Source organism: Phascolarctos cinereus, unplaced genomic scaffold, assembly GCF_003287225.1.
Source record: "Phascolarctos cinereus isolate Bilbo 61053 unplaced genomic scaffold, phaCin_HiC Scaffold_4;HRSCAF=312, whole genome shotgun sequence".
NCBI lineage: Eukaryota > Metazoa > Chordata > Mammalia > Diprotodontia > Phascolarctidae > Phascolarctos > Phascolarctos cinereus.
The window spans coordinates 188214934-188229821 of NW_027555847.1; the positions used below are offsets into that span (position 1 = coordinate 188214934).

General features: G+C 37.2%; 1 long non-coding RNA gene across 1 annotated transcript in view; it reads left to right on the plus strand.

Moving 5' to 3' along the window:
- Positions 1 to 354: 354 nt before the first annotated feature.
- LOC110201195 (uncharacterized) overlaps positions 355 to 14888 on the plus strand; it is a 200178-nt gene continuing 185644 nt past the window's right edge. The window contains exon 1 of the long non-coding RNA XR_002322421.2: positions 355 to 433. This is a non-coding gene — a long non-coding RNA (uncharacterized LOC110201195). The remainder of the gene's footprint in view (positions 434 to 14888) is intronic.

Here is a 14888-nt window from a genome sequence, read left to right on the forward strand (position 1 = left end):
CTCAGCTAACCCCCCCGCCCCTTCCTGCTGTTTTCTCCGCCCATCTCACTTCGTACCCCTAGTATCTTGCCCGCCCTGCCCCCTATCTCTCCTTCCTTTCACCCCTCCTGGAGGGTCGCTAATTTCTCATTCTTGCTTACAATTATAAAAAAAAAAAAGCTTCGCCTAGATTGTATTCATCGACCAATCAGGAGCTAGAGGTCAAGTTTGAAATAAACGGCTGCACAAACACTGATATTTCTTAGGCGCGGAGTAGGGTAGTGGTAGGGAAATGGAACAAATAAATAAAAAGTTAACTTCACCTGGGGAGTGGCACCAACATCTGAGCTCTGTAAATCGAGGTTTGTGCGCTGGCTCCAGCGGGCACAACGAGAAAGCGTCAGCAGCTGCCGAGAAGCGGAATCTAAAGACTGATGAGAAGGACAAACAGTAGGTAGGCAAAGTCGAAAACCGAGGCGTGTCTCTGTCTCTGTGCCTTTCTCCCCTTCCCCCACGCAATCCCTCTCTCCCCTCTCCTCTCCATCACCCACGATTCTCCTCTCCCCCAGTCTTCTTCATCTCCCTCTTGATTTCAGCTCCTATAAGCCTCCCTCGATCGTAGATGGCCGGTATCATTCTGTGTTGCTGCTCTGCTCCTTTAGCAGACACTAAAGGAGGTGTCCACACACCCATTTTTATTTTCGGTTTTAAACATATAGATCCGCACAGAGAGGAGAATACGGACCCCTCTGGCATCCCTTCCCCTTGTCCTCTTTCCAAGGTCCTTTTTCCCTACGTCTCCTTGCCTCTCCTTTCCTACAAGAATTGGAACCGGAAAAGCAGGGGTGGGGGTGGGGGTGGGGAAATCCACAGGGTGAGGTCAGGACACCAAGGCTCCCTTAACAGCTGGGTCTTGGGAGGCCCAACAACAGGGTATTTCCTCCGACCAAAGGACATGTAGTGAGATCGCTTTCTTCGGGGACCCAGTCCTAACTCAAATTCCGAGTATCTGGAAGCCCTGCCTCGGGGCAGGCATCGAGTCTCTCTCTCTCTCTCTCTCTCTCTCTCTCTCTCTCTCTCTCTCTCTCTCTCTCTCTCTCTCTCTCTGGCAGAGTCCAACGGCCGGCCCCCACGGGGATCCGTTGCAAATGACAATTGTAGACCCCATGGTGACTTCAGTTAGAGACATTAGGAGTGTATCCCACATCCTCTCTTGGCTAGCGCCAACTATGTTGCCTCTTGTCGAATCGGGACTTGGATCTGCCTGGGTCCTGGTGTCAGACCAGATCTTCTCAGAAAATCTTCCTGGTGGTAGAGAAATACTCTATAGATATTTTGAGACAAGGCCGACCACTCTAGAAAAAAGAGATGTCTTCGATGTAGGTTATTTACTCTTCTACTCCTCCCTCCCTCCCCCCTTTGTATGTTTAAATTCGATAGTGTCTAAGGTGTCTTCTGAAATTCTGACACTTGTACATACTACCAACACCCACACCAAATCACCTGTTGGGGGTGTGTCCTAAATCTAGGATCATAGATTTAGAGCTCTAAGGGACCTCGGAAGGGGAGTCAGACTTCCTCATTTGACAGGTAAGGATACTGAGGCCCAGAGCAATTTATTGATAGTCAAACTTAAAGAAATCGGGGGAGCTGGGATTGGCACCCAGGCCACTCAGGCCCTTCAGACTCCAAATTCAGAACTCTTTTCATTGTACCAGGAATCTATAAAATTTCTAGTTAATACCTTGTAGCTGCAATCAGCACCCCCCCAAAAATAAACCAGGTATCCTCACACACACATATTGTTCAGATTTAGAACTGTAGTGTCTTTCCCACAGGTATGACCAACAGGTGATATTTCCAGATTCCTGACACAGAACCTGACTTTATGTGTGTCATTTTAAATGAACACTGAATATTGATTTAGAAATTAAGAACTTTGCTGTTGTTAAGAATGGTGAAAAATACCTGTCATGTTCCCTTATACTAATTTCATCTCTAATTCATCTTTCACATGGCATCAGGGTTACTCTTTTTTTTTTTATGCACAGAACTTTGGCTATGTCCTCTTCTCAGAGAACCCTAATGCCTACTCAGTAAATTACAAGCTATTTAGTTTTGAATTCAAGGTCTTTCCCTCAAATCACCTCACCTTTCTTGTCTTATTGTATACCCACTCCTCTCTACCTATGTCATGGTCTAGCCAAACTGGATTACTTATTATACACACAGAGACACACATACATATGTACACATACACACATTACACACACACACACATACATGCGTATATGTATACTAGGCTTCCCCAAAATTATGCTTTTGGTTTGTACTGTTCCCTACACCTACAATGCACTCTTAGCCCCAATCTCATCTCTGTCTCTTGAAATCCTATTGATACATAAATGAAACACTGAGGCCCAGCTCAAATGCCATATACTCTATTGTGACTATTTCCAATCCCCTCAAGGTTTTGATGCTCCACCTCCTTGCACCTTGAATAGCACTTGGTTTATTATATCTTTTTATATGTATATATATGTATGTGTATTGTATGTGTGTGCATGTATGTATACACACACACCTTGTTTCATTTTTTATTATGCTCAGTCATACATGTGCTGTAAAACTCTACTAGGTTTTGAGTTAAATGAGCTGAGATACTAAATCTTATGGGATTTCTGCATAGATGGTGGGAAGAAAGGATATTTTTCTTAGTTATGTTTTTTAAATCCTCCAATCTTTTCCCCAGAAAAGAATAGCTACTACCATATAGAGATACAAGAAATTTACGATCACAAAGTGAAACTGAAAAAAATTTTAACAGCCAATTACTGTATAGTCAGGATATTGAATATTGCAAATATCTTTTTTCCTTCATAACCTGAACTCCCATATTATGATACCAATTTTATGTTTATTTGGTGAAACAGGGCTTATCTATGTAAGACCATGTTAATTTTAACCTGTGGAACTTTCTGAAAAGTTAAAAAAAGAGGAGGTGCACCATAGAACTATAGGTTGTTTCACTGGAGGGGGAAATAACAGTACTTATGAATTCAGAGAAATATCTACTTCTGCCTTCACTGTTGTAAGGAGAAAGATGATAGTAGACGTTTCATTCTTAGTTCTCTGAATGATGAAAAATTTTTAACTCTATTTTTTTCCCCCTGCCATCCTGCACCTGACCCCATTATCAGTTGATGTATGCTGGGGAATTCCAGCTAATTTAAATAGCACAACAAAAATAATTAGGAAGATGCCTCTGTAGCGAAAGCATTCCAAAGAAACACTGAAATACCTTTTACTCGATCAATTGATACATCAATCAAAAAAATTACGTCCTTGTTGTGTGCCAGGAACTGTGCCCCTAGGTCCTGAGGATGCCAAGAGAAAACTTAAATAACTCTTGTCTTTAAGGAACCTACATTCTATTAGGAAAAAAAAAACACGTACAAAATATATAGAAAGAGATTTTTGGGGAGGGATCCAAGTACTTGGAGGGGTGTGGAATCAGGAAGGGTCTCATGTAGGAGATGGCACTTTAACTGAACCTTGAAACAATTGAGGGATTCTAAGAGGTGGAGGTAGAGATGAAGTGCACTTTGGGCATAAGGAGCAAGACTGCAACAGAGAGGGAGGTGCAGTGTTAGGTATGAGAAACAGCAGGTGGTCAGGCTGTCAGAAACTTGAAGAAGAGTAGAAGGAAAAATTTGTAATAAGTCTGGAAATATAGGCCAGATTAATAAGACTTGGAAGGGATCTTAGAGGCCAACTAGTTCATTTTACAGATGAGGAAGCTGAAGCACGAGGAAATTAAGTTACTTGCTCAAGGTATTATGGATAGTAAGTAGCAGGGCTGGGATTTGAACCCAGGGCTTCTAACTCCAAACCCAGTGTTCTTTCTATTACATTATACTTCTGCTCAGAAGACTACTGTTAGAACTGGGATGCAATCCCACACCTCCAAGGGAAACAGGAGTTTTTATCTTATCCTAGAAGCAATAGAGAAGTAGTTGAACTTTTTGTATGAGGTATTCAAGGTTTTTGTATAAAATATGATCCGATGTGCTCTAGGAATAGAATTGATGATGTGGGGTGATACTTGGGGCAGGAAAGTCTCATTAAGAGACCAGGTGAAGATGGGTTGAAGACCTGAAGTAGGGGATAACTAACTGTATGAGTGGAGAGAAGAAAATGGATAGAAGAGATATTGTGAAGGTTACATCATTAAGATTTAATAATTGATTGGATTTGGGAAGGTGAATGAATGTGAAGAAAATTATTTTGAGTTTGCAAACCTGGATGATTGGTACTCGTAAATTTTTTTAACATGTAATAGTATTTTATTTTTCCAATTGCATGTAAAGATAGTTTTCAATATTCATTTTTGTAAGATTTTGAGTTCCGAATTATTCTCCCTCCCTTCTTTTCCTCCTTCTTCCCCCAGACAGCAAGTAATCTGATATAGATTATACATGTACAACCATATTAAACATATTTCCACATTAGTTATGTTGTGAAAAAAGAAACAGAACGAAAGGGAAAAACCATGAGAAAGAAAAAGCAAAAAAAAAAAAAGTGAAAATAATATGATTCAATCTTCATCCAGACTCCATAGTTCTTTATCTGGATGTGGTTAGCATTTTCTGTCATGAGTCTTTTGGAATTGTCTCAGATCATTGTATTGCTGAGAAGAGCTAGTCAATCGTAGTTGATTATCACACAGTGTTGCTGTTACAATGTAGAATGTTCTAGTTCTGCTCACTTCACTTAGCATCAGTTCATGTAGGTTTTTCTGAAATCCTCTTGCTTATCATTTCTTATAGAACAATAGTATTCCATTACATTCATATATCTCAGCTTGTTCAGCCATCCCCTAATTGATGGGCATCCCTTCAGCTTGCAATTCTTTGCCACCACAAAAAGAGCTGATATACATATTTTTTTGTACATGTGGGTCCTTCTCCCTTTTTTTGTGATCTTTTTGGGATGCAGACCTAGTAGTGGTATTGCTGGATTAAAGAGTATGAATAGTTTTATAGCCCTTTGTACATAGCTCTAAATTTTTCTCTGGAACTGTTGAATCAGTTCACAGCTCCACATTCACAACTCCATGCATTAGTGTTCCAATTTTCCCACATCCTCTTCAACATTTATCATTTTTCTGTTCTGTCATATTAGCCAATCTGATAAATGTGAGGTGGTACCTCAGTTGTTTTAATTTGCATTTCTCTAATCAATAGTGATTTAGAGCATTTTTTCCCCCATGACTTTAGCTTTAATTTAGATGATTAGTACTCTTGACTGGGATTGTGGTATTCTTGACAGATATATGAAGTTAGGAGGGGGATTGGGGAAAAAATAATGAATTCTGATTTGAATGTGTTGAGTTTGAGGTGCCTATGGGACATTAAGTTGGAGTTCAACAGATAGTATATGTGTGGGATGTTTTGCATTATCTATACCACTACTTCCCTGTATTACCAAGATAACTCACAACAAACTCTAAAAATTATTTGTTATTTTAAAAGAGGATGTTTCTATATTATTGATCCCACTTCTTCTCTTCATGCCTTCTTTCGTGGTCTGTCATGAACACAGAATTCAACAAATGTTAAATACCTACTAGTCAGAGTGCACTGTGCTAAGTACGAAGATAAATAAAATCCCTGACCACAACGAATATATTCCAAAAATACAGAGGGAAGACCCTCCTCTTTGCCCCATTCAAGACTTGTGGAGGACATAACTTTAATCTGTGGCTGAATCTCAGGCTTACAGTATTTTACAGTTACTTTCTATATCCAGTACATTTTTGTATTTAAGATATGTGCAGAAAAGTGATATAGTGGGGGCAGTTAGGTAATGTTGTTTTGTCACTGAATTGTTCTTCAAAGGGTCATAGATTAAGATCTGTGTGGGAGACCTTAGTGCTCATCTAACAAACATCTCATTTTGGAGACAAGAAAATTGAGGCCTGGGCTGGGGATGTGCTTGCAGAACCTTGCAGGTTCTTAACTTCCATCCTCTGACTACAAATCTAGGGCTCTTTTATATAATTTATTACTCATAGATGGTAGGAATAAAATATTGTGAGACCACTTTGTATCCTCTTATCAAGTTCTCTACAGCATATATATACTTTTTTGCAAACCTTAAAGTATCATCATCATCATCATCATCATCATCATCATCATCATCATCTTGCTGACCAGCTGGTATGTTTGAGAATTGAGCAAACTATTATTATTGTTATGGTCAGACTATTATCAGCTGAGAGGCAGCTGTTGTATTAGAAAGTCTTCTGGACTTGGAGATAGGAGGTCTGGAATTGATTTCCCATTCCAACACTTTCTTCCTTCCAATATGTTCTTCTTCTGATACTTACTGGTAGTGTGGCCTTGTGCGAGTCACTTACTCTCTTAGTGTTCTAGGCCATTCTTATGACTGTAAGTTACAGAGAAGGTGCTGACATGCATTGGAGGAAGGGTTTTCTCCTATGGGAGCTCCTTATGTTAATGAAATCACAGGTCCAGTCCCTATACCTACTTTATCCAATATTTAGTAGCCATGTGATAATATGCAAGTTGCTTAAGTTATCTGAGGCTCAGTTTCCACATGAGGAGAAGACCTTGTGATATATGTCCCAGAGGACTATTCTGAGGATCAAATAATGTACAAAAAATCACTTTGAAAATTTTAGAGTGTTAGACAAATGTCAAATCTCATTATTTTTCAGATTATTTGGTCATGATGAAAAATCACAATGCATCAAGCTCTCAAACTAGCCTAGATAAGGGAGGGAATAATAATATGTAAACATATATGATAACACTTAAGAATGATAATTCCTAAATTACTTCTATTTGGTTTTGTAACACAGAGAGATACACAAATCAGCTTTTCTTTTATTGACACCAGTCCTTCCAAACTCAAGCATACTGGTTTATAAAAAAGCGGGGTGAGATTAGGGGTATGAGTAATTAAAACTAATATTTATTTGTCATTTTTACATTTGCAAAATTCTTCCCACACCTCATCTCACTTGTGCCTCACAACAAAACTGAAAAATAGATACTATAGGTATTATTACCCCCATTTTGCAAATGAGGAAACTGAAATTGAGAATGGTTAACTGACTTTGCTATAGTGACACAGTTAATATGCCTTAGAGGCTAGATTTGAACCAAGGTCCTTCTGATTCCAGTGCACTCTGTACTGTCATGCTGTCTCATGGAAGGGGATGAATTTCAGAAGACACACCACAGATACACAGCCAGTGTGTTATACCTATCTCTTGTTAAGATTAAATAATCTTCTTTGTCTGGAATCCAGACATGCCTTCTATATAAAAATCAGCATCTAACAAAGCCTCAGTTTCTTAAAATGGTTTAACAAATGTAGAAGCACACAACTGTTTAATTGACCATTGGTATGTGGTTAAAGACTCAGAGGGAACCTAGAGACAATGTAGTCCAATCCTTTTGTTTTATAGGTAAGGAAACTGAGGCCTAGAGAAGTGAAGGGGCCTTTGCAAAGCCAGATGACTCATTAGTGGGTAATTTGAAATTCAAAACCAGGTTACCAAGTCCTAGTCCAGTACTTCTTTACTATCTTCATATTTGGTTCAATTTTTTTTGTAAGGATCACAGGGCATATTTATTTTTTCTGATTCTGTTCTTGTAATATTCTGGCTTTGAAGAACAGTGCCAACAGGCTATATTAAGATTATTAAACAATTGAGTATGTAATTTGGGATTTGTTATGTCAATAAATCAACTAATTAAGGTCTCTTTCAGGAGCTATTTCCTAACACATTCCTACATATGTATTTATTACAAAGTGTTAATCACAGCTTTGTAACTGAAGACTAAAAGTTTACAATCTGAGTATTATTCAAAGTAGTTAACATAATAATCTTCTAATTACTGTTACTATTATCCCATTAATATCACCTGTTGCAAAGTAAGTTTTCCTTCATTAAATAATTGGGTTAACTGTGTCACTTCCTTCTCCAGATCATTTTACAGGTGAGAAACTGAGACAAACAAGGTTAAGTGATTTGCCCAGGGTCACACAACTTCTAAGTGTCTGAGGACAGATTTGAACTCATGAAGAAGAATCTTCCTGGTTCCAAGCCCAGTGCTCTACCTACTGCATCATCTAGGGGACCTATGTCAGTTACATATATATGTGTGTATATATATATACACATACATATATACACATATGAAAATGTAAGAATTATATATACACAAACATATTGCACATCTGGGAAAGTATTATAATCCCCTCTTCCCTAGAAGAGTAATGTTTCAATTCTACAAAATTTTTTTTTGTAGAATTCTACCTAATGCACTGTGCTAGATAACATGCATAATTTACATACAGCTAGGTCCCTGAACTCATGGAGATTACAGCCTATTATAGCCTAGTTGGGGGAAGATAACTATACAGCACAAAATAATAAATAATTAGTATAGTATATATGTTAAACAGGTATAAAGGAGTCACTGATAAATTTGAGAGTACATAACCTGATCACAAAGAGTGTTGAATCTTCTGAATCAACTTGATGGAATTACAGGTTGATGACCACTGGATGAAGGCAACTGATGAACAGATCATCCATGCTCCTTATGGCCTACATAAAAAGCAAGATGGCCTTACCTTAACTGAGCTTTGAAAGAAGGACTCAGTTGTTAAGGACTTTTGCCTATCAGAGACTGAAGCAAGTGTGTGTGTGAAATTTCTCTCTCCTCTTTCCTATCAATGGTGGCATCTTACACACAGCTTGAGAGGGAAATTCAAGCACATTGCCTCCTAAACTCTAAATTTCTGTGCTCAGGTTAGAATTCTTAAATGTTCTAGGCCTGGGATCTTCTCTATTGAGAAGATTTTTTTTTTGGATGTATCATGATCATATGAGTTGGAAAGAGATAGTTCCCATGTTTCTGATCCTGAGGCCTACTTAAAGTTCAAAGCCACTGAGGAGTTCTAATGGAGTGAGAAGCTAAAGGTGATGGAGACTACAGCAAAGAAATGATGTCATGTCCAGTGAAGCAGCATCTTTCAGTATCCAATAGAGTTTGCCTCTCCTCTTGTCCATCCTGACCATGTGTTCTCTATGGGTTCCCCTTGTGACCCCTATGTGTGTCCACTGTTCCCATTCATGCTGTCTTTATTTATGGAATAGTGTGCCCCAGGTTTATGGAGGGGGTCTTTTAAGGTACAAACCTTTTTAAAACTATGCCATTTCAGTAAATGCCTTTGTTTTAAGCTAATAGTATACTCTGGTTGACTATTAAAAAGGTAAATTTATTGGTGGAGGCTTTTGAACTATAGTTTTAGGAATGTTGTGGACCCACAGAGTACCTTGAACGTGCAATAGTTGTCTCCTGGAGGAACCCAACCTGTAAGCATGAATTGGGAGGAGATACTACCTATGGATATAAAAAAGTACAAATGGTTCAGAAACAGGGAAGGGAAGGTTATTGATGTCAAAATATTAGGAGACACCTGGCTTTCCAGAGCTGAGGACCAGCAAGCAAGTTATGCCCTGAGCTGGACATAACAACAATCCTTTGCACTCACTCTCTGGATGATCTCACCCTCTGGCAAAATCACATAATTATTGTATTGCTTTGACTAGCACCAGGTGTTCTCTGAGCTCAGACAAGCACATGATAAGTACTCATGTTCTGGTCATGAAGCTCTGCAGTGAATCAAACTTGCCTCATTATTTCTGTTACCCCCTTGTTGTCAGGGGTACAGCTCACTGCATAGCCATTGATATAAGTATTGAGACCCCCCCACACTGCCTTGGGTCCCCCCAGTAGGGGTGGGGTCCTGGCATATGTCTAGATCACCTCCTTGCTTGTAAGCCATTTCCCTCACTTTGAAACTTGTTTAATTCCTCACTCTCCTGTCTTTAACCTGCTCTACTCCTCTCAGACATCCACAGGTTAGGGGCAGGTCCCTCTGGTTGGCATTAACTACTTATGGGATAAGTCAGGGTAGGCTTTGAGAAGAGGTGCATTTGAATTGATCTTTAAACGCTGTGTGCTTCAAAAGGAAAAGTTTTTGAGGGTGGGGGAGGTCAACATAGTATAGACAGAAAAAACGAATCAGAAGACCTGAATTTAGATTCTGTTTCACATGGTTACTACCTATAAAAGTCTTAGGCAAGTTACTTAACCTCCCTCATCCTCAATTTCATTATCTATAAAATGATGGACTTGGACTAAATGGTCCCTATCATCCCTTTCATCTCTACATATATGACATTTTGTGTATAGTGAACAATTCACAATGCTCTTGTTACTACTGTATTCTAACAGGCAGATTGGGCTACGAAGCCCAGAATGAACTCATCTGTGATAATTTAAGTTAATAAAATAAAAGGTGGTACAGTGAGTCAAGTAATAGTGGGGTTTGAGATAATTCCTAAGACTTGGGGCACATGACTCATAATATTTCAGAATTCCCACCAGCATGAAGCTCTGGAGACAAATATACATTGAATTTATTATTCTGTTGAAATCCCAGCTTCTTTCCCACAAACACCCTTCTTAGTTACAGCTGTCAAGAGGGCAGTATGGTGCAGGAAATATACTGTTAAATGAGAAATTATAATTTACTTCTAGCTCCGCTATTTACCAGCTGTGAGACCTTGGACATATCATTCCCTTCTCTGGGAGAAGTGCAACTCACATATGACAAACAATTTGTCTCTTTTTATTTTACAGCTGTTCCTACATTACTTAATAGAAAAAACATTTTATTTTCAGTAAAGGGATAAATATGGCATAGATATTGAAATTTCTAAGAGACTTTTTCTATCTTTTCAAAGTAGCAGTAATAACATTTGTGTATCAGATTTTACATCAGGTTCAAAAATCTTGAAAATTGAGTTTCTTCATCTTTAAAATGGGAGGTCTGGATTATGTCACCTCTTAAGTCACTTCCACCTCTGATCAATTCCATATTTGTATGATTCTGCCCCTGAGACTTATTAATGGCAACGCCTATCTCATTCCTTTCCTGCTTTTATTCTCTGCCTGTCTCAGTAGCTCTCTCCCAGTTATAGCTGCCTTAAGTGGAAGAATATCCTGACTCTTTATGTGCTCTGCTTTTTCTCTCAGCCAAGTTGCTTCTGTAAGACTTGGGAAGTAAGGGACTAAAGAAAATGATCTTTGAAGCCAGTCAAGGAGTTAAAATATCAAAGATATTCTATCTTACTGTACTAATTCCACAAGAGTTATTTGTAGAGTATTATAAGAAGCTTCTAAGACTCCATAAAATATCAGAAATATAATGCCCACTTCAACTAAACAGTGAATTTTTAGTCTCAAGATCACTTACTCAGCTTGATCTGCATGGGGAAAATGCACAAAGACAAGAAAAGCAAGAAAGAAAACCTTTACTTTCTGCCTTCATTTTTACTCCCTAGGCTTAACTAATGTTTACACAATCTCTGGAATTAAAGGATATATTCTGAAATGAATAAAACAAGAGCAGACCTTCTTATAACTTTTTTTTTCCTCCTGAGGGCTCAGATTGTGTAGTAAATATGGCTGATCACGTTAAGAAAACATTTAATTACATATATACATTTAAAGTATTTCCCTTCTAGTTTACCCTGTCGCAAGAATTCTCAAAAGGAAACAGTTCCAACAAATGTGAAACTTAAATTAAAAAGTCTCAATGTGATCACTGTACAACAAAATTGTGCTTCATGATTAAAAAAAAAGGATCACGAGAATCTCTTGAAAATAATGTACTTTCATTTCACTATTTTTCCTTTTTAAAATAAAGTTAAATGGAAAGTCTTGAATCTTTGTCAAATGATTTTTTTAGAAGGTAAGAACAGCAATTTGTAAATCGTTTCAGAATCTGCTTCTATGTATTTAACAGAAGATATGAAACTGAAGTCCTGGTTCTGCCACCAGTTAGCTGCATGATCATGGACAAGTCATTAAATTTCCCTGAACCTCATTTTCTTCATCTTTAAAATAAGGAGGCTGAATTACATAACCTCTAATGGCTCTTCAAGATCTAGTGATCTATGATTTGTGAATTAGGATTAGAATAAACTGTATTGCAGATCCCCAAAACTGACTTTTACTTCAAAAGCCATCATCCCTCTCATCCCCCTCCTCTTTACACAAACTACTATTGCTACTAAATCTTTCATTCAGGAGACACTGTACTAGATTCATGAAAACTACATGATATTATATGATCTCATCAAATAATAAAATTCTTGTTAAGACTAAAGTATAAGAGAGAGGGGGAGAGAGAGAGAGAGAGAGAGAGAGAGAGAGAGAGAGAGAGAGAGAGAGAGAGAGAGAGAGAGAGTGTGTGTTGTGTGTACATGTGTGGATATGAATGCACACATCTGAATGCTTAGGTGTATACACCTGGCTGAATTTTGGCCTTTGTGCTTTGCAAAATGATTGTCTTAATTGAATGTGCTGGTAAAAAGCAAAATCATGAAAATTGTGGTAAATTTCAGATCTCCCGACCATCCCAATACACCTTTTTACATTTTCCAAAAAAGGTAAATGGATAGGTTGATAGATAGATGATTGATATAAAATAACCAATATGGTTATCTATTTCTTTCAAGATAACCAATATAGTTATCTATATCTTTCAAGAAAGGCCTTGGGCTCCCACCCTACTCTGCTACTTAATAGCTAAGAGAGCAAGTCATTTAACTCCAGAGGCTTCAATTTCCTGATCGAATAAGTGAGGTAGACTAGATTTCTAAAGGTTTCTTATAGGTTCAGCATTCTGAGATTGAACCTGAATTTCCGTTTGTAACATTTGCTAGCTGAACAATTACTCGACCTGTAGAGAAACAGAATTTGCTGACTTACATACATGAGAACCTAAATAAAATAGTTAATGATTATGAACTTTTCAGGCTTTTCAAAATTATTTATATCTCTGTAACTCTTTTTGAAATTCCATGAATTAACTAGCTATTAATTTATCATAATTTATTTCACTTTTAGTATTAAAATAATTTTTAATGAAAGTTAAGAGGTTATAAATTTCTTTAGGGCAGGGTTTATGTCTTTGTATATCCTCAGGTCTCATATATAATATTGCTTAATATTTATTGAATTAAATATAAAATTTAAGGCTACTTAGGAGCAATTATATTATTGTTTTAATATCCATTCTTGGCTCAAAAAGCCAGTGTGACCTTCTTCCAAATAGCACATATGTAGCAAAATAAAATCAAAGAAGTATTTATTTCACTGTGTACTATTTGGATTGAAGTCAGGCTGGGTTTATGAACCATAAACTTTTTGGATCTAGCTTGTACTACTTATGTGACCTATTTAAAACACACACACACACACACACACACACATACACACACACCCCTTTCATTTTTGACTTAGTGGTTGGTTAATGAAGGTATCATAAGAACTAAAGCAAATCGAAACCAAACCCATTATATACAGTGTCCCAAAAGTCTAGGTGCAGTTTTAAGCCTTCAGATTGAACTCTGCATTATAATTTTAATAAACTAAATTGAACCATACTCTTCTCTTTGTTTAAACTATTCTATAGATGTCTACTAAATATCTTGAAATTACTCTTATAAGTTATTAATAAGTTACTGAATCAGTGAATAGTCCCTAAATAGTTTATTTTTCTAAAACTTTTTGGTCTTGGGAAAGTAAGTTTGACTTTAAAAAAACACAAAGCTCAATATTATTGTGTTAAGAGAGTAATTTTCTTTTGGTTTTACTTTCAATTTCAGCTGCTCATTAGTAATAACTATAAGAAAGTTTTACTTGCCTATAAATGAAATAATTTGTACACAAACTTGAATTTATTTTATATACACCCTACAAAAGAGTTCTTTTACTCAGCATCATGCAACTACTAAATTCTGGCTTCTTGGAATTTTGGAAATACATAACAAGATAGTACACTAATTAATAATAATTTCTTTGGATTTACAAAATGCACTTTTCTCCCATAGCTTGTGAGCTAGGTAGTATATCTTCCCTAATTTGGGGTTAGGGACTGGTTTTAGGGTTTCATCTGTACCGGGAACTTCTGGTTAAGGAAACTCCCTCTATCAATTCAGGTCAAAAGCCTTCTTTGTCATTTATAGCTTTAGAGGGTTGCCAGGAGTGCTAAGACAAAAGAATGAAAGAGAGTGGGAAGAAGGGGGGGGAGGGAGGAAGGGAGAAGAGAGGAGAGGGGAGAGAGAAAAAGAGAGAAAGACAGACAGACAGGCAGACTGAGAATTATTAGGTCGTTAAAATGTCTTCTATTCAAGCTAATGAAACTATGGAAAAATTTGAAAAAGTTTTGGTAAGAAAATCTGCTCGAGATTCAATGAATATTTTTTAAATGCTTATTTTATAGCACTATGGTGACAAATAACCATATGGAATAAAGCAGATTGTGGCCCATAAAATTCACTAAATCTCCCAATCAGATATTTGCCAAGTGTTCCTCCAGTACATTAGTGGGAGAAAGTAGAGACTTCACATTTAAATAAGTAATTTTTTACTCTTCATAATGCTTCTTGTCTGATTTGTCCTGAATGTTTTTCCTCCATTTGAGCATGTTATGTACAATGCTTGAGATCTTAGAAGTGAGATAGATTCATCAATTAGATGTTTTGTTAAGTCATTGCATTTTTACTTGTCAGATCATTTTTTATAAATTGTTTTGCATAGTTACTTGCTAATGTTTGTTTAAAAAAACCCTGAATCTTCACAAAAATTAACACAGTTCTAAATGTGCAAATGTTTTAAAACATATATTTGGTATGGTGCAATTTCAGGATCTTCGTAACTTCGTTAGTTGGTGGTGAATTCATATTCATTTACTTTGTACCCAACTACCTACAACTTTGTGGGATTTAC